The 18505-nt window shown below is 55.2% G+C and overlaps 10 non-coding genes across 10 annotated transcripts; all 10 read left to right on the forward strand.

The window, feature by feature from the left end:
• The first annotated feature begins 1035 nt into the window (after positions 1-1035).
• Positions 1036-1142, forward strand: LOC138512070 (U6 spliceosomal RNA). Its single transcript, XR_011280942.1, has one exon. It is a non-coding gene; the product is annotated as a U6 spliceosomal RNA (small nuclear RNA).
• Positions 1143-2892: 1750 nt separating this feature from the next.
• LOC138512073 (U6 spliceosomal RNA) lies at positions 2893-2999 on the forward strand. The gene has a single exon (XR_011280943.1). It is a non-coding gene; the product is annotated as a U6 spliceosomal RNA (small nuclear RNA).
• A 1744-nt stretch (positions 3000-4743) lies between these two features.
• Positions 4744-4850, forward strand: LOC138512074 (U6 spliceosomal RNA). Its single transcript, XR_011280944.1, has one exon. It is a non-coding gene; the product is annotated as a U6 spliceosomal RNA (small nuclear RNA).
• A 1751-nt stretch (positions 4851-6601) lies between these two features.
• Positions 6602-6708, forward strand: LOC138512075 (U6 spliceosomal RNA). Its single transcript, XR_011280945.1, has one exon. It is a non-coding gene; the product is annotated as a U6 spliceosomal RNA (small nuclear RNA).
• A 1751-nt stretch (positions 6709-8459) lies between these two features.
• On the forward strand, positions 8460-8566 carry LOC138512076 (U6 spliceosomal RNA). Its single transcript, XR_011280946.1, has one exon. It is a non-coding gene; the product is annotated as a U6 spliceosomal RNA (small nuclear RNA).
• Positions 8567-10316: 1750 nt separating this feature from the next.
• On the forward strand, positions 10317-10423 carry LOC138512077 (U6 spliceosomal RNA). The gene has a single exon (XR_011280947.1). It is a non-coding gene; the product is annotated as a U6 spliceosomal RNA (small nuclear RNA).
• A 1751-nt stretch (positions 10424-12174) lies between these two features.
• Positions 12175-12281, forward strand: LOC138512078 (U6 spliceosomal RNA). The gene has a single exon (XR_011280948.1). It is a non-coding gene; the product is annotated as a U6 spliceosomal RNA (small nuclear RNA).
• Positions 12282-14030: 1749 nt separating this feature from the next.
• On the forward strand, positions 14031-14137 carry LOC138512079 (U6 spliceosomal RNA). Its single transcript, XR_011280949.1, has one exon. It is a non-coding gene; the product is annotated as a U6 spliceosomal RNA (small nuclear RNA).
• A 1746-nt stretch (positions 14138-15883) lies between these two features.
• On the forward strand, positions 15884-15990 carry LOC138512080 (U6 spliceosomal RNA). The gene has a single exon (XR_011280950.1). It is a non-coding gene; the product is annotated as a U6 spliceosomal RNA (small nuclear RNA).
• A 1750-nt stretch (positions 15991-17740) lies between these two features.
• On the forward strand, positions 17741-17847 carry LOC138512081 (U6 spliceosomal RNA). The gene has a single exon (XR_011280951.1). It is a non-coding gene; the product is annotated as a U6 spliceosomal RNA (small nuclear RNA).
• Positions 17848-18505: the final 658 nt, after the last annotated feature.

Genomic DNA, 18505 nt, shown 5'->3' on the forward strand with positions numbered 1-18505 from the left:
CCAACACAAGCCAACCCCCACCCATTGAAGGACAGGACGCACACATGCATAGAAATCATCTGCTGCTTGTTGGGGCCTTCTGGAGGGACCCCTACTGGTGGTGCTTCGAGATGGCGCCTGGTGTTTCCTTGCTGTGCAACCGGGCCCGCCCCACATAAAATCAAAAGTCTATTGCGAGCAGTGAAGGCCAAGGGAATTTAAATGTAATTCAAAGAAACAAAGCACAGAGTTGGGAGCCCAGCCGGATGGCAGAGGAACCCACAACCTTCTGACTCCTAGTCAGGCGCCTTATCCATTGCACCACTGGCCCCCATACCCCTGGTGCCCTCCGTTAGCTCCTAGTGCTGTTCTTCAAGGTGCCTTTCTGAAGCAGGAGCCACTGCAATGCCTGCTGTCCTGATTTTGTAACACACAAGGCTCACGTCCTGGCACAGTTGATAAAAGCAGGCGACAGGCAGCCAATACCTGTTGTAAGAGGCTTCCTGGCCCTACCAAAGGAAAGCAGACCCGGCGGGACTTTGAAGCCACCGTCGCTGAAGCCAGCAGCCAAACGTAAACTTACATCGGTTTGAAAATGCATCTCTTGCTTGAAGGCGGGGGCAGCAGCAATCCGGGGCTCTCGGGGGTCCGCGCACTAGGCCGCTGCCTCACCTTGCCTATCCTGGAATTCAACAGGGCCCCCCCCAAGCAAACCCTCACAGGCCCTCTGGCTTTTCTCTGGCTTGTGGGACTATTGTGATGCGTCCAGGCACACAGCACCCATCACCCAGGCATTATGACGGGAGGTGCCACTTTGCATGCAGCCTGGACCATGATCCTTTCTTCCTGCATTGCAATAGCCAAGCACACGGAACCTTTCCTTTTGGGCCAAACCAGCAGCGAGGAAGCTTGGGTCGTTGGTCTTTGCCTTTTGGTTCCATACCGGCCCCAGAACCAAACAGTTTCTTGCCAAAGTTAGAGCATAACAAGTCAACCTAGGTCAATAGGCAGCCGATGCGCTGGCTTTTATACACTGGCCAGTTCAGCCCCAAGTGTGTGCTCGCTTCGGCAGCACATATACTAAAATTGGAACGATACAGAGAAGATTAGCATGGCCCCTGCGCAAGGATGACACGCAAATTCGTGAAGCGTTCCATATTTTTAGACACGTGCGTGCCAGGAGAGAAATACCTTTTATTGACAGAATAAAAGGGGCCCCGCTCCCGTGCTGGTCTTGTGCTTGCTCGCTGCCGCGGAAGCCCTTCCCGTTTCTCTTGATCCTCTCTGTGCTGTGCTGCACCGAGAGCGGCTGCCTTGTCCTCTGCTGGCTGCTCATTTCTATATAGCGCTTTCTATATGATCCGCCTCTAGGGGCTCATGGCAAAGAGCGCACAGCCCCTCAAGCTTCACTGCTTCTAGGCCCTACTCTTCATGAGAGCTGGCTGCCTCTAGGTGTGTGATCTCTTTACCCACTTGTGCATTCTTTGCTCAGTGTCATTCGCCAACTGCTCATTTAAAGCAAGCGAGGGGTGGCAGGGTCTGAAAGGCAGCAGATAGCACGAGAGAGAGTGTGCGTGCGTGCGTGTGTCTGTGTGTATGCAAATCACCAGTCAGCCAGGGCCTGCTGGGAGCCCATTCCGCCAGGCCCACCGGCTTTTGGACAGCTCCCAGATGGTTGGAGAAGGACCAGGCTGGGTTAGGCCACGAAGCAGAGGCCGAGCCGTTCCCTGGTGCGCTTTCTGGAAATGTCTCCCTCATTTGGAAATGTGCCCCTCAGTTGCTGAGGTCCCGAGAAGGCTCGCCTGCGGCGCTCACAGAGAGAGGTCTCTGGCCGATCGTGGCCGATCAGGGACGTGAAGGGCTGCCCTGGGACTGTGTCCAACACAAGCCAACCCCCACCCATTGAAGGACAGGACGCACACATGCATAGAAATCATCTGCTGCTTGTTGGGGCCTTCTGGAGGGACCCCTACTGGTGGTGCTTCGAGATGGCGCCTGGTGTTTCCTTGCTGTGCAACCGGGCCCGCCCCACATAAAATCAAAAGTCTATTGCGAGCAGTGAAGGCCAAGGGAATTTAAATGTAATTCAAAGAAACAAAGCACAGAGTTGGGAGCCCAGCCGGATGGCAGTGGAACCCACAACCTTCTGACTCCTAGTCAGGCGCCTTATCCATTGCACCACTGGCCCCCATACCCCTGGTGCCCTCCGTTAGCTCCTAGTGCTGTTCTTCAAGGTGCCTTTCTGAAGCAGGAGCCACTGCAATGCCTGCTGTCCTGATTTTGTAACACACAAGGCTCACGTCCTGGCACAGTTGATAAAAGCAGGCGACAGGCAGCCAATACCTGTTGTAAGAGGCTTCCTGGCCCTACCAAAGGAAAGCAGACCCGGCGGGACTTTGAAGCCACCGTCGCTGAAGCCAGCAGCCAAACGTAAACTTACATCGGTTTGAAAATGCATCTCTGGCTTGAAGGCGGGGGCAGCAGCAATCCGGGGCTCTCGGGGGTCCGCGCACTAGGCCGCTGCCTCACCTTGCCTTATCCTGGAACTCAACAGTGCCCCCCCAAGCAAACCCTCACAGGCCCTCTGGCTTTTCTCTGGCTTGTGGGACTATTGTGATGCGTCCAGGCACACAGCACCCATCACCCAGGCATTATGACGGGAGGTGCCACTTTGCATGCAGCCTGGACCATGATCCTTTCTTCCTGCATTGCAATAGCCAAGCACACGGAACCTTTCCTTTTGGGCCAAACCAGCAGCGAGGAAGCTTGGGTCGTTGGTCTTTGCCTCTTGCTTTCATCCCGGCCCCAGAACCAAACAGTTTCTTGCCAAAGTTAGAGCATAACAAGTCAACCTAGGTCAATAGGCAGCCGATGCGCTGGCTTTTATACACTGGCCAGTTCAGCCCCAAGTGTGTGCTCGCTTCGGCAGCACATATACTAAAATTGGAACGATACAGAGAAGATTAGCATGGCCCCTGCGCAAGGATGACACGCAAATTCGTGAAGCGTTCCATATTTTTAGACACGTGCGTGCCAGGAGAGAAATACCTTTTATTGACAGAATAAAAGGGGCCCCGCTCCCGTGCTGGTCTTGTGCTTGCTCGCTGCCGCGGAAGCCCTTCCCGTTTCTCTTGATCCTCTCTGTGCTGCACCAAGAGCGGCTGCCTTGTCCTCTGCTGGCTGCTCATTTCTATATAGCGCTTTCTATATGATCCGCCTCTAGGGGCTCATGGCAAAGAGCGCACAGCCCCTCAAGCTTCACTGCTTCTAGGCCCTACTCTTCATGAGAGCTGGCTGCCTCTAGGTGTGTGATCTCTTTACCCACTTGTGCATTCTTTGCTCAGTGTCATTCGCCAACTGCTCCTTTAAAGCAAGCGAGGGGTGGCAGGGTCTGAAAGGCAGCAGATAGCACGAGAGAGAGTGTGCGTGCGTGCGTGTGTCTGTGTGTATGCAAATCACCAGTCAGCCAGGGCCTGCTGGGAGCCCATTCCGCCAGGCCCACCGGCTTTTGGACAGCTCCCAGATGGTTGGAGAAGGACCAGGCTGGGTTAGGCCACGAAGCAGAGGCCGAGCCGTTCCCTGGTGCGCTTTCTGGAAATGTCTCCCTCATTTGGAAATGTGCCCCTCAGTTGCTGAGGTCCCGAGAAGGCTCGCCTGCGGCGCTCACCAGAGAGGTCTCTGGCCGATCGTGGCCGATCAGGGACGTGAAGGGCTGCCCTGGGACTGTGTCCAACACAAGCCAACCCCCACCCATTGAAGGACAGGACGCACACATGCATAGAAATCATCTGCTGCTTGTTGGGGCCTTCTGGAGGGACCCCTACTGGTGGTGCTTCGAGATGGCGCCTGGTGTTTCCTTGCTGTGCAACCGGGCCCGCCCCACATAAAATCAAAAGTCTATTGCGAGCAGTGAAGGCCAAGGGAATTTAAATGTAATTCAAAGAAACAAAGCACAGAGTTGGGAGCCCAGCCGGATGGCAGAGGAACCCACAACCTTCTGACTCCTAGTCAGGCGCCTTATCCATTGCACCACTGGCCCCCATACCCCTGGTGCCCTCCGTTAGCTCCTAGTGCTGTTCTTCAAGGTGCCTTTCTGAAGCAGGAGCCACTGCAATGCCTGCTGTCCTGATTTTGTAACACACAAGGCTCACGTCCTGGCACAGTTGATAAAAGCAGGCGACAGGCAGCCAATACCTGTTGTAAGAGGCTTCCTGGCCCTACCAAAGGAAAGCAGACCCGGCGGGACTTTGAAGCCACCGTCGCTGAAGCCAGCAGCCAAACGTAAACTTACATCGGTTTGAAAATGCATCTCTTGCTTGAAGGCGGGGGCAGCAGCAATCCGGGGCTCTCGGGGGTCCGCGCACTAGGCCGCTGCCTCACCTTGCCTATCCTGGAATTCAACAGGGCCCCCCCCAAGCAAACCCTCACAGGCCCTCTGGCTTTTCTCTGGCTTGTGGGACTATTGTGATGCGTCCAGGCACACAGCACCCATCACCCAGGCATTATGACGGGAGGTGCCACTTTGCATGCAGCCTGGACCATGATCCTTTCTTCCTGCATTGCAATAGCCAAGCACACGGAACCTTTCCTTTTGGGCCAAACCAGCAGCGAGGAAGCTTGGGTCGTTGGTCTTTGCCTTTTGGTTCCATACCGGCCCCAGAACCAAACAGTTTCTTGCCAAAGTTAGAGCATAACAAGTCAACCTAGGTCAATAGGCAGCCGATGCGCTGGCTTTTATACACTGGCCAGTTCAGCCCCAAGTGTGTGCTCGCTTCGGCAGCACATATACTAAAATTGGAACGATACAGAGAAGATTAGCATGGCCCCTGCGCAAGGATGACACGCAAATTCGTGAAGCGTTCCATATTTTTAGACACGTGCGTGCCAGGAGAGAAATACCTTTTATTGACAGAATAAAAGGGGCCCCGCTCCCGTGCTGGTCTTGTGCTTGCTCGCTGCCGCGGAAGCCCTTCCCGTTTCTCTTGATCCTCTCTGTGCTGTGCTGCACCGAGAGCGGCTGCCTTGTCCTCTGCTGGCTGCTCATTTCTATATAGCGCTTTCTATATGATCCGCCTCTAGGGGCTCATGGCAAAGAGCGCACAGCCCCTCAAGCTTCACTGCTTCTAGGCCCTACTCTTCATGAGAGCTGGCTGCCTCTAGGTGTGTGATCTCTTTACCCACTTGTGCATTCTTTGCTCAGTGTCATTCGCCAACTGCTCCTTTAAAGCAAGCGAGGGGTGGCAGGGTCTGAAAGGCAGCAGATAGCACGAGAGAGAGTGTGCGTGCGTGCGTGTGTCTGTGTGTATGCAAATCACCAGTCAGCCAGGGCCTGCTGGGAGCCCATTCCGCCAGGCCCACCGGCTTTTGGACAGCTCCCAGATGGTTGGAGAAGGACCAGGCTGGGTTAGGCCACGAAGCAGAGGCCGAGCCGTTCCCTGGTGCGCTTTCTGGAAATGTCTCCCTCATTTGGAAATGTGCCCCTCAGTTGCTGAGGTCCCGAGAAGGCTCGCCTGCGGCGCTCACAGAGAGAGGTCTCTGGCCGATCGTGGCCGATCAGGGACGTGAAGGGCTGCCCTGGGACTGTGTCCAACACAAGCCAACCCCCACCCATTGAAGGACAGGACGCACACATGCATAGAAATCATCTGCTGCTTGTTGGGGCCTTCTGGAGGGACCCCTACTGGTGGTGCTTCGAGATGGCGCCTGGTGTTTCCTTGCTGTGCAACCGGGCCCGCCCCACATAAAATCAAAAGTCTATTGCGAGCAGTGAAGGCCAAGGGAATTTAAATGTAATTCAAAGAAACAAAGCACAGAGTTGGGAGCCCAGCCGGATGGCAGTGGAACCCACAACCTTCTGACTCCTAGTCAGGCGCCTTATCCATTGCACCACTGGCCCCCATACCCCTGGTGCCCTCCGTTAGCTCCTAGTGCTGTTCTTCAAGGTGCCTTTCTGAAGCAGGAGCCACTGCAATGCCTGCTGTCCTGATTTTGTAACACACAAGGCTCACGTCCTGGCACAGTTGATAAAAGCAGGCGACAGGCAGCCAATACCTGTTGTAAGAGGCTTCCTGGCCCTACCAAAGGAAAGCAGACCCGGCGGGACTTTGAAGCCACCGTCGCTGAAGCCAGCAGCCAAACGTAAACTTACATCGGTTTGAAAATGCATCTCTGGCTTGAAGGCGGGGGCAGCAGCAATCCGGGGCTCTCGGGGGTCCGCGCACTAGGCCGCTGCCTCACCTTGCCTATCCTGGAATTCAACAGGGCCCCCCCCAAGCAAACCCTCACAGGCCCTCTGGCTTTTCTCTGGCTTGTGGGACTATTGTGATGCGTCCAGGCACACAGCACCCATCTCCCAGGCATTATGACGGGAGGTGCCACTTTGCATGCAGCCTGGACCATGATCCTTTCTTTCCTGCATTGCAATAGCCAAGCACACGGAACCTTTCCTTTTGGGCCAAACCAGCAGCGAGGAAGCTTGGGTCGTTGGTCTTTGCCTCTTGGTTCCATACCGGCCCCAGAACCAAACAGTTTCTTGCCAAAGTTAGAGCATAACAAGTCAACCTAGGTCAAAAGGCAGCCGATGCGCTGGCTTTTATACACTGGCCAGTTCAGCCCCAAGTGTGTGCTCGCTTCGGCAGCACATATACTAAAATTGGAACGATACAGAGAAGATTAGCATGGCCCCTGCGCAAGGATGACACGCAAATTCGTGAAGCGTTCCATATTTTTAGACACGTGCGTGCCAGGAGAGAAATACCTTTTATTGACAGAATAAAAGGGGCCCCGCTCCCGTGCTGGTCTTGTGCTTGCTCGCTGCCGCGGAAGCCCTTCCCGTTTCTCTTGATCCTCTCTGTGCTGTGCTGCACCGAGAGCGGCTGCCTTGTCCTCTGCTGGCTGCTCATTTCTATATAGCGCTTTCTATATGATCCGCCTCTAGGGGCTCATGGCAAAGAGCGCACAGCCCCTCAAGCTTCACTGCTTCTAGGCCCTACTCTTCATGAGAGCTGGCTGCCTCTAGGTGTGTGATCTCTTTACCCACTTGTGCATTCTTTGCTCAGTGTCATTCGCCAACTGCTCCTTTAAAGCAAGCGAGGGGTGGCAGGGTCTGAAAGGCAGCAGATAGCACGAGAGAGAGTGTGCGTGCGTGCGTGTGTCTGTGTGTATGCAAATCACCAGTCAGCCAGGGCCTGCTGGGAGCCCATTCCGCCAGGCCCACCGGCTTTTGGACAGCTCCCAGATGGTTGGAGAAGGACCAGGCTGGGTTAGGCCACGAAGCAGAGGCCGAGCCGTTCCCTGGTGCGCTTTCTGGAAATGTCTCCCTCATTTGGAAATGTGCCCCTCAGTTGCTGAGGTCCCGAGAAGGCTCGCCTGCGGCGCTCACAGAGAGAGGTCTCTGGCCGATCGTGGCCGATCAGGGACGTGAAGGGCTGCCCTGGGACTGTGTCCAACACAAGCCAACCCCCACCCATTGAAGGACAGGACGCACACATGCATAGAAATCATCTGCTGCTTGTTGGGGCCTTCTGGAGGGACCCCTACTGGTGGTGCTTCGAGATGGCGCCTGGTGTTTCCTTGCTGTGCAACCGGGCCCGCCCCACATAAAATCAAAAGTCTATTGCGAGCAGTGAAGGCCAAGGGAATTTAAATGTAATTCAAAGAAACAAAGCACAGAGTTGGGAGCCCAGCCGGATGGCAGTGGAACCCACAACCTTCTGACTCCTAGTCAGGCGCCTTATCCATTGCACCACTGGCCCCCATACCCCTGGTGCCCTCCGTTAGCTCCTAGTGCTGTTCTTCAAGGTGCTTTTCTGAAGCAGGAGCCACTGCAATGCCTGCTGTCCTGATTTTGTAACACACAAGGCTCACGTCCTGGCACAGTTGATAAAAGCAGGCGACAGGCAGCCAATACCTGTTGTAAGAGGCTTCATGGCCCTACCAAAGGAAAGCAGACCCGGCGGGACTTTGAAGCCACCGTCGCTGAAGCCAGCAGCCAAACGTAAACTTACATCGGTTTGAAAATGCATCTCTGGCTTGAAGGCGGGGGCAGCAGCAATCCGGGGCTCTCGGGGGTCCGCGCACTAGGCCGCTGCCTCACCTTGCCTATCCTGGAATTCAACAGGGCCCCCCCCAAGCAAACCCTCACAGGCCCTCTGGCTTTTCTCTGGCTTGTGGGACTATTGTGATGCGTCCAGGCACACAGCACCCATCTCCCAGGCATTATGACGGGAGGTGCCACTTTGCATGCAGCCTGGACCATGATCCTTTCTTTCCTGCATTGCAATAGCCAAGCACACGGAACCTTTCCTTTTGGGCCAAACCAGCAGCGAGGAAGCTTGGGTCGTTGGTCTTTGCCTCTTGGTTCCATACCGGCCCCAGAACCAAACAGTTTCTTGCCAAAGTTAGAGCATAACAAGTCAACCTAGGTCAATAGGCAGCCGATGCGCTGGCTTTTATACACTGGCCAGTTCAGCCCCAAGTGTGTGCTCGCTTCGGCAGCACATATACTAAAATTGGAACGATACAGAGAAGATTAGCATGGCCCCTGCGCAAGGATGACACGCAAATTCGTGAAGCGTTCCATATTTTTAGACACGTGCGTGCCAGGAGAGAAATACCTTTTATTGACAGAATAAAAGGGGCCCCGCTCCCGTGCTCGTCTTGTGCTTGCTCGCTGCCGCGGAAGCCCTTCCCGTTTCTCTTGATCCTCTCTGTGCTGTGCTGCACCGAGAGCGGCTGCCTTGTCCTCTGCTGGCTGCTCATTTCTATATAGCGCTTTCTATATGACCCGCCTCTAGGGGCTCATGGCAAAGAGCGCACAGCCCCTCAAGCTTCACTGCTTCTAGGCCCTACTCTTCATGAGAGCTGGCTGCCTCTAGGTGTGTGATCTCTTTACCCACTTGTGCATTCTTTGCTCAGTGTCATTCGCCAACTGCTCCTTTAAAGCAAGCGAGGGGTGGCAGGGTCTGAAAGGCAGCAGATAGCACGAGAGAGAGTGTGCGTGCGTGCGTGTGTCTGTGTGTATGCAAATCACCAGTCAGCCAGGGCCTGCTGGGAGCCCATTCCGCCAGGCCCACCGGCTTTTGGACAGCTCCCAGATGGTTGGAGAAGGACCAGGCTGGGTTAGGCCACGAAGCAGAAGCCGAGCCGTTCCCTGGTGCGCTTTCTGGAAATGTCTCCCTCATTTGGAAATGTGCCCCTCAGTTGCTGAGGTCCCGAGAAGGCTCGCCTGCGGCGCTCACCAGAGAGGTCTCTGGCCGATCGTGGCCGATCAGGGACGTGAAGGGCTGCCCTGGGACTGTGTCCAACACAAGCCAACCCCCACCCATTGAAGGACAGGACGCACACATGCATAGAAATCATCTGCTGCTTGTTGGGGCCTTCTGGAGGGACCCCTACTGGTGGTGCTTCGAGATGGCGCCTGGTGTTTCCTTGCTGTGCAACCGGGCCCGCCCCACATAAAATCAAAAGTCTATTGCGAGCAGAGAAGGCCAAGGGAATTTAAATGTAATTCAAAGAAACAAAGCACAGAGTTGGGAGCCCAGCCGGATGGCAGTGGAACCCACAACCTTCTGACTCCTAGTCAGGCGCCTTATCCATTGCACCACTGGCCCCCATACCCCTGGTGCCCTCCGTTAGCTCCTAGTGCTGTTCTTCAAGGTGCCTTTCTGAAGCAGGAGCCACTGCAATGCCTGCTGTCCTGATTTTGTAACACACAAGGCTCACGTCCTGGCACAGTTGATAAAAGCAGGCGACAGGCAGCCAATACCTGTTGTAAGAGGCTTCCTGGCCCTACCAAAGGAAAGCAGACCCGGCGGGACTTTGAAGCCACCGTCGCTGAAGCAAGCAGCCAAACGTAAACTTACATCGGTTTGAAAATGCATCTCTGGCTTGAAGGCGGGGGCAGCAGCAATCCGGGGCTCTCGGGGGTCCGCGCACTAGGCCGCTGCCTCACCTTGCCTATCCTGGAATTCAACAGGGCCCCCCCCAAGCAAACCCTCACAGGCCCTCTGGCTTTTCTCTGGCTTGTGGGACTATTGTGATGCGTCCAGGCACACAGCACCCATCTCCCAGGCATTATGACGGGAGGTGCCACTTTGCATGCAGCCTGGACCATGATCCTTTCTTTCCTGCATTGCAATAGCCAAGCACACGGAACCTTTCCTTTTGGGCCAAACCAGCAGCGAGGAAGCTTGGGTCGTTGGTCTTTGCCTCTTGGTTCCATACCGGCCCCAGAACCAAACAGTTTCTTGCCAAAGTTAGAGCATAACAAGTCAACCTAGGTCAAAAGGCAGCCGATGCGCTGGCTTTTATACACTGGCCAGTTCAGCCCCAAGTGTGTGCTCGCTTCGGCAGCACATATACTAAAATTGGAACGATACAGAGAAGATTAGCATGGCCCCTGCGCAAGGATGACACGCAAATTCGTGAAGCGTTCCATATTTTTAGACACGTGCGTGCCAGGAGAGAAATACCTTTTATTGACAGAATAAAAGGGGCCCCGCTCCCGTGCTGGTCTTGTGCTTGCTCGCTGCCGCGGAAGCCCTTCCCGTTTCTCTTGATCCTCTCTGTGCTGTGCTGCACCGAGAGCGGCTGCCTTGTCCTCTGCTGGCTGCTCATTTCTATATAGCGCTTTCTATATGATCCGCCTCTAGGGGCTCATGGCAAAGAGCGCACAGCCCCTCAAGCTTCACTGCTTCTAGGCCCTACTCTTCATGAGAGCTGGCTGCCTCTAGGTGTGTGATCTCTTTACCCACTTGTGCATTCTTTGCTCAGTGTCATTCGCCAACTGCTCCTTTAAAGCAAGCGAGGGGTGGCAGGGTCTGAAAGGCAGCAGATAGCACGAGAGAGAGTGTGCGTGCGTGCGTGTGTCTGTGTGTATGCAAATCACCAGTCAGCCAGGGCCTGCTGGGAGCCCATTCCGCCAGGCCCACCGGCTTTTGGACAGCTCCCAGATGGTTGGAGAAGGACCAGGCTGGGTTAGGCCACGAAGCAGAGGCCGAGCCGTTCCCTGGTGCGCTTTCTGGAAATGTCTCCCTCATTTGGAAATGTGCCCCTCAGTTGCTGAGGTCCCGAGAAGGCTCGCCTGCGGCGCTCACAGAGAGAGGTCTCTGGCCGATCGTGGCCGATCAGGGACGTGAAGGGCTGCCCTGGGACTGTGTCCAACACAAGCCAACCCCCACCCATTGAAGGACAGGACGCACACATGCATAGAAATCATCTGCTGCTTGTTGGGGCCTTCTGGAGGGACCCCTACTGGTGGTGCTTCGAGATGGCGCCTGGTGTTTCCTTGCTGTGCAACCGGGCCCGCCCCACATAAAATCAAAAGTCTATTGCGAGCAGTGAAGGCCAAGGGAATTTAAATGTAATTCAAAGAAACAAAGCACAGAGTTGGGAGCCCAGCCGGATGGCAGTGGAACCCACAACCTTCTGACTCCTAGTCAGGCGCCTTATCCATTGCACCACTGGCCCCCATACCCCTGGTGCCCTCCGTTAGCTCCTAGTGCTGTTCTTCAAGGTGCTTTTCTGAAGCAGGAGCCACTGCAATGCCTGCTGTCCTGATTTTGTAACACACAAGGCTCACGTCCTGGCACAGTTGATAAAAGCAGGCGACAGGCAGCCAATACCTGTTGTAAGAGGCTTCATGGCCCTACCAAAGGAAAGCAGACCCGGCGGGACTTTGAAGCCACCGTCGCTGAAGCCAGCAGCCAAACGTAAACTTACATCGGTTTGAAAATGCATCTCTGGCTTGAAGGCGGGGGCAGCAGCAATCCGGGGCTCTCGGGGGTCCGCGCACTAGGCCGCTGCCTCACCTTGCCTATCCTGGAATTCAACAGGGCCCCCCCCAAGCAAACCCTCACAGGCCCTCTGGCTTTTCTCTGGCTTGTGGGACTATTGTGATGCGTCCAGGCACACAGCACCCATCTCCCAGGCATTATGACGGGAGGTGCCACTTTGCATGCAGCCTGGACCATGATCCTTTCTTTCCTGCATTGCAATAGCCAAGCACACGGAACCTTTCCTTTTGGGCCAAACCAGCAGCGAGGAAGCTTGGGTCGTTGGTCTTTGCCTCTTGGTTCCATACCGGCCCCAGAACCAAACAGTTTCTTGCCAAAGTTAGAGCATAACAAGTCAACCTAGGTCAATAGGCAGCCGATGCGCTGGCTTTTATACACTGGCCAGTTCAGCCCCAAGTGTGTGCTCGCTTCGGCAGCACATATACTAAAATTGGAACGATACAGAGAAGATTAGCATGGCCCCTGCGCAAGGATGACACGCAAATTCGTGAAGCGTTCCATATTTTTAGACACGTGCGTGCCAGGAGAGAAATACCTTTTATTGACAGAATAAAAGGGGCCCCGCTCCCGTGCTCGTCTTGTGCTTGCTCGCTGCCGCGGAAGCCCTTCCCGTTTCTCTTGATCCTCTCTGTGCTGTGCTGCACCGAGAGCGGCTGCCTTGTCCTCTGCTGGCTGCTCATTTCTATATAGCGCTTTCTATATGACCCGCCTCTAGGGGCTCATGGCAAAGAGCGCACAGCCCCTCAAGCTTCACTGCTTCTAGGCCCTACTCTTCATGAGAGCTGGCTGCCTCTAGGTGTGTGATCTCTTTACCCACTTGTGCATTCTTTGCTCAGTGTCATTCGCCAACTGCTCCTTTAAAGCAAGCGAGGGGTGGCAGGGTCTGAAAGGCAGCAGATAGCACGAGAGAGAGTGTGCGTGCGTGCGTGTGTCTGTGTGTATGCAAATCACCAGTCAGCCAGGGCCTGCTGGGAGCCCATTCCGCCAGGCCCACCGGCTTTTGGACAGCTCCCAGATGGTTGGAGAAGGACCAGGCTGGGTTAGGCCACGAAGCAGAAGCCGAGCCGTTCCCTGGTGCGCTTTCTGGAAATGTCTCCCTCATTTGGAAATGTGCCCCTCAGTTGCTGAGGTCCCGAGAAGGCTCGCCTGCGGCGCTCACCAGAGAGGTCTCTGGCCGATCGTGGCCGATCAGGGACGTGAAGGGCTGCCCTGGGACTGTGTCCAACACAAGCCAACCCCCACCCATTGAAGGACAGGACGCACACATGCATAGAAATCATCTGCTGCTTGTTGGGGCCTTCTGGAGGGACCCCTACTGGTGGTGCTTCGAGATGGCGCCTGGTGTTTCCTTGCTGTGCAACCGGGCCCGCCCCACATAAAATCAAAAGTCTATTGCGAGCAGAGAAGGCCAAGGGAATTTAAATGTAATTCAAAGAAACAAAGCACAGAGTTGGGAGCCCAGCCGGATGGCAGTGGAACCCACAACCTTCTGACTCCTAGTCAGGCGCCTTATCCATTGCACCACTGGCCCCCATACCCCTGGTGCCCTCCGTTAGCTCCTAGTGCTGTTCTTCAAGGTGCCTTTCTGAAGCAGGAGCCACTGCAATGCCTGCTGTCCTGATTTTGTAACACACAAGGCTCACGTCCTGGCACAGTTGATAAAAGCAGGCGACAGGCAGCCAATACCTGTTGTAAGAGGCTTCCTGGCCCTACCAAAGGAAAGCAGACCCGGCGGGACTTTGAAGCCACCGTCGCTGAAGCAAGCAGCCAAACGTAAACTTACATCGGTTTGAAAATGCATCTCTGGCTTGAAGGCGGGGGCAGCAGCAATCCGGGGCTCTCGGGGGTCCGCGCACTAGGCCGCTGCCTCACCTTGCCTATCCTGGAATTCAACAGGGCCCCCCCCAAGCAAACCCTCACAGGCCCTCTGGCTTTTCTCTGGCTTGTGGGACTATTGTGATGCGTCCAGGCACACAGCACCCATCACCCAGGCATTATGACGGGAGGTGCCACTTTGCATGCAGCCTGGACCATGATCCTTTCTTCCTGCATTGCAATAGCCAAGCACACGGAACCTTTCCTTTTGGGCCAAACCAGCAGCGAGGAAGCTTGGGTCGTTGGTCTTTGCCTCTTGGTTCCATACCGGCCCCAGAACCAAACAGTTTCTTGCCAAAGTTAGAGCATAACAAGTCAACCTAGGTCAATAGGCAGCCGATGCGCTGGCTTTTATACACTGGCCAGTTCAGCCCCAAGTGTGTGCTCGCTTCGGCAGCACATATACTAAAATTGGAACGATACAGAGAAGATTAGCATGGCCCCTGCGCAAGGATGACACGCAAATTCGTGAAGCGTTCCATATTTTTAGACACGTGCGTGCCAGGAGAGAAATACCTTTTATTGACAGAATAAAAGGGGCCCCGCTCCCGTGCTGGTCTTGTGCTTGCTCGCTGCCGCGGAAGCCCTTCCCGTTTCTCTTGATCCTCTCTGTGCTGCACCAAGAGCGGCTGCCTTGTCCTCTGCTGGCTGCTCATTTCTATATAGCGCTTTCTATATGATCCGCCTCTAGGGGCTCATGGCAAAGAGCGCACAGCCCCTCAAGCTTCACTGCTTCTAGGCCCTACTCTTCATGAGAGCTGGCTGCCTCTAGGTGTGTGATCTCTTTACCCACTTGTGCATTCTTTGCTCAGTGTCATTCGCCAACTGCTCCTTTAAAGCAAGCGAGGGGTGGCAGGGTCTGAAAGGCAGCAGATAGCACGAGAGAGAGTGTGCGTGCGTGCGTGTGTCTGTGTGTATGCAAATCACCAGTCAGCCAGGGCCTGCTGGGAGCCCATTCCGCCAGGCCCACCGGCTTTTGGACAGCTCCCAGATGGTTGGAGAAGGACCAGGCTGGGTTAGGCCACGAAGCAGAGGCCGAGCCGTTCCCTGGTGCGCTTTCTGGAAATGTCTCCCTCATTTGGAAATGTGCCCCTCAGTTGCTGAGGTCCCGAGAAGGCTCGCCTGCGGCGCTCACAGAGAGAGGTCTCTGGCCGATCGTGGCCGATCAGGGACGTGAAGGGCTGCCCTGGGACTGTGTCCAACACAAGCCAACCCCCACCCATTGAAGGACAGGACGCACACATGCATAGAAATCATCTGCTGCTTGTTGGGGCCTTCTGGAGGGACCCCTACTGGTGGTGCTTCGAGATGGCGCCTGGTGTTTCCTTGCTGTGCAACCGGGCCCGCCCCACATAAAATCAAAAGTCTATTGCGAGCAGTGAAGGCCAAGGGAATTTAAATGTAATTCAAAGAAACAAAGCACAGAGTTGGGAGCCCAGCCGGATGGCAGTGGAACCCACAACCTTCTGACTCCTAGTCAGGCGCCTTATCCATTGCACCACTGGCCCCCATACCCCTGGTGCCCTCCGTTAGCTCCTAGTGCTGTTCTTCAAGGTGCTTTTCTGAAGCAGGAGCCACTGCAATGCCTGCTGTCCTGATTTTGTAACACACAAGGCTCACGTCCTGGCACAGTTGATAAAAGCAGGCGACAGGCAGCCAATACCTGTTGTAAGAGGCTTCATGGCCCTACCAAAGGAAAGCAGACCCGGCGGGACTTTGAAGCCACCGTCGCTGAAGCCAGCAGCCAAACGTAAACTTACATCGGTTTGAAAATGCATCTCTGGCTTGAAGGCGGGGGCAGCAGCAATCCGGGGCTCTCGGGGGTCCGCGCACTAGGCCGCTGCCTCACCTTGCCTATCCTGGAATTCAACAGGGCCCCCCCCAAGCAAACCCTCACAGGCCCTCTGGCTTTTCTCTGGCTTGTGGGACTATTGTGATGCGTCCAGGCACACAGCACCCATCTCCCAGGCATTATGACGGGAGGTGCCACTTTGCATGCAGCCTGGACCATGATCCTTTCTTTCCTGCATTGCAATAGCCAAGCACACGGAACCTTTCCTTTTGGGCCAAACCAGCAGCGAGGAAGCTTGGGTCGTTGGTCTTTGCCTCTTGGTTCCATACCGGCCCCAGAACCAAACAGTTTCTTGCCAAAGTTAGAGCATAACAAGTCAACCTAGGTCAATAGGCAGCCGATGCGCTGGCTTTTATACACTGGCCAGTTCAGCCCCAAGTGTGTGCTCGCTTCGGCAGCACATATACTAAAATTGGAACGATACAGAGAAGATTAGCATGGCCCCTGCGCAAGGATGACACGCAAATTCGTGAAGCGTTCCATATTTTTAGACACGTGCGTGCCAGGAGAGAAATACCTTTTATTGACAGAATAAAAGGGGCCCCGCTCCCGTGCTCGTCTTGTGCTTGCTCGCTGCCGCGGAAGCCCTTCCCGTTTCTCTTGATCCTCTCTGTGCTGTGCTGCACCGAGAGCGGCTGCCTTGTCCTCTGCTGGCTGCTCATTTCTATATAGCGCTTTCTATATGACCCGCCTCTAGGGGCTCATGGCAAAGAGCGCACAGCCCCTCAAGCTTCACTGCTTCTAGGCCCTACTCTTCATGAGAGCTGGCTGCCTCTAGGTGTGTGATCTCTTTACCCACTTGTGCATTCTTTGCTCAGTGTCATTCGCCAACTGCTCCTTTAAAGCAAGCGAGGGGTGGCAGGGTCTGAAAGGCAGCAGATAGCACGAGAGAGAGTGTGCGTGCGTGCGTGTGTCTGTGTGTATGCAAATCACCAGTCAGCCAGGGCCTGCTGGGAGCCCATTCCGCCAGGCCCACCGGCTTTTGGACAGCTCCCAGATGGTTGGAGAAGGACCAGGCTGGGTTAGGCCACGAAGCAGAAGCCGAGCCGTTCCCTGGTGCGCTTTCTGGAAATGTCTCCCTCATTTGGAAATGTGCCCCTCAGTTGCTGAGGTCCCGAGAAGGCTCGCCTGCGGCGCTCACCAGAGAGGTCTCTGGCCGATCGTGGCCGATCAGGGACGTGAAGGGCTGCCCTGGGACTGTGTCCAACACAAGCCAACCCCCACCCATTGAAGGACAGGACGCACACATGCATAGAAATCATCTGCTGCTTGTTGGGGCCTTCTGGAGGGACCCCTACTGGTGGTGCTTCGAGATGGCGCCTGGTGTTTCCTTGCTGTGCAACCGGGCCCGCCCCACATAAAATCAAAAGTCTATTGCGAGCAGAGAAGGCCAAGGGAATTTAAATGTAATTCAAAGAAACAAAGCACAGAGTTGGGAGCCCAGCCGGATGGCAGTGGAACCCACAACCTTCTGACTCCTAGTCAGGCGCCTTATCCATTGCACCACTGGCCCCCATACCCCTGGTGCCCTCCGTTAGCTCCTAGTGCTGTTCTTCAAGGTGCCTTTCTGAAGCAGGAGCCACTGCAATGCCTGCTGTCCTGATTTTGTAACACACAAGGCTCACGTCCTGGCACAGTTGATAAAAGCAGGCGACAGGCAGCCAATACCTGTTGTAAGAGGCTTCCTGGCCCTACCAAAGGAAAGCAGACCCGGCGGGACTTTGAAGCCACCGTCGCTGAAGCAAGCAGCCAAACGTAAACTTACATCGGTTTGAAAATGCATCTCTGGCTTGAAGGCGGGGGCAGCAGCAATCCGGGGCTCTCGGGGGTCCGCGCACTAGGCCGCTGCCTCACCTTGCCTATCCTGGAATTCAACAGGGCCCCCCCCAAGCAAACCCTCACAGGCCCTCTGGCTTTTCTCTGGCTTGTGGGACTATTGTGATGCGTCCAGGCACACAGCACCCATCTCCCAGGCATTATGACGGGAGGTGCCACTTTGCATGCAGCCTGGACCATGATCCTTTCTTTCCTGCATTGCAATAGCCAAGCACACGGAACCTTTCCTTTTGGGCCAAACCAGCAGCGAGGAAGCTTGGGTCGTTGGTCTTTGCCTCTTGGTTCCATACCGGCCCCAGAACCAAACAGTTTCTTGCCAAAGTTAGAGCATAACAAGTCAACCTAGGTCAAAAGGCAGCCGATGCGCTGGCTTTTATACACTGGCCAGTTCAGCCCCAAGTGTGTGCTCGCTTCGGCAGCACATATACTAAAATTGGAACGATACAGAGAAGATTAGCATGGCCCCTGCGCAAGGATGACACGCAAATTCGTGAAGCGTTCCATATTTTTAGACACGTGCGTGCCAGGAGAGAAATACCTTTTATTGACAGAATAAAAGGGGCCCCGCTCCCGTGCTGGTCTTGTGCTTGCTCGCTGCCGCGGAAGCCCTTCCCGTTTCTCTTGATCCTCTCTGTGCTGTGCTGCACCGAGAGCGGCTGCCTTGTCCTCTGCTGGCTGCTCATTTCTATATAGCGCTTTCTATATGATCCGCCTCTAGGGGCTCATGGCAAAGAGCGCACAGCCCCTCAAGCTTCACTGCTTCTAGGCCCTACTCTTCATGAGAGCTGGCTGCCTCTAGGTGTGTGATCTCTTTACCCACTTGTGCATTCTTTGCTCAGTGTCATTCGCCAACTGCTCCTTTAAAGCAAGCGAGGGGTGGCAGGGTCTGAAAGGCAGCAGATAGCACGAGAGAGAGTGTGCGTGCGTGCGTGTGTCTGTGTGTATGCAAATCACCAGTCAGCCAGGGCCTGCTGGGAGCCCATTCCGCCAGGCCCACCGGCTTTTGGACAGCTCCCAGATGGTTGGAGAAGGACCAGGCTGGGTTAGGCCACGAAGCAGAGGCCGAGCCGTTCCCTGGTGCGCTTTCTGGAAATGTCTCCCTCATTTGGAAATGTGCCCCTCAGTTGCTGAGGTCCCGAGAAGGCTCGCCTGCGGCGCTCACAGAGAG

Source organism: Ambystoma mexicanum, chromosome 6p, assembly GCF_040938575.1.
Source record: "Ambystoma mexicanum isolate Mex_15411 chromosome 6p, UKY_AmexF1_1, whole genome shotgun sequence".
NCBI classification, from domain to species: domain Eukaryota; kingdom Metazoa; phylum Chordata; class Amphibia; order Caudata; family Ambystomatidae; genus Ambystoma; species Ambystoma mexicanum.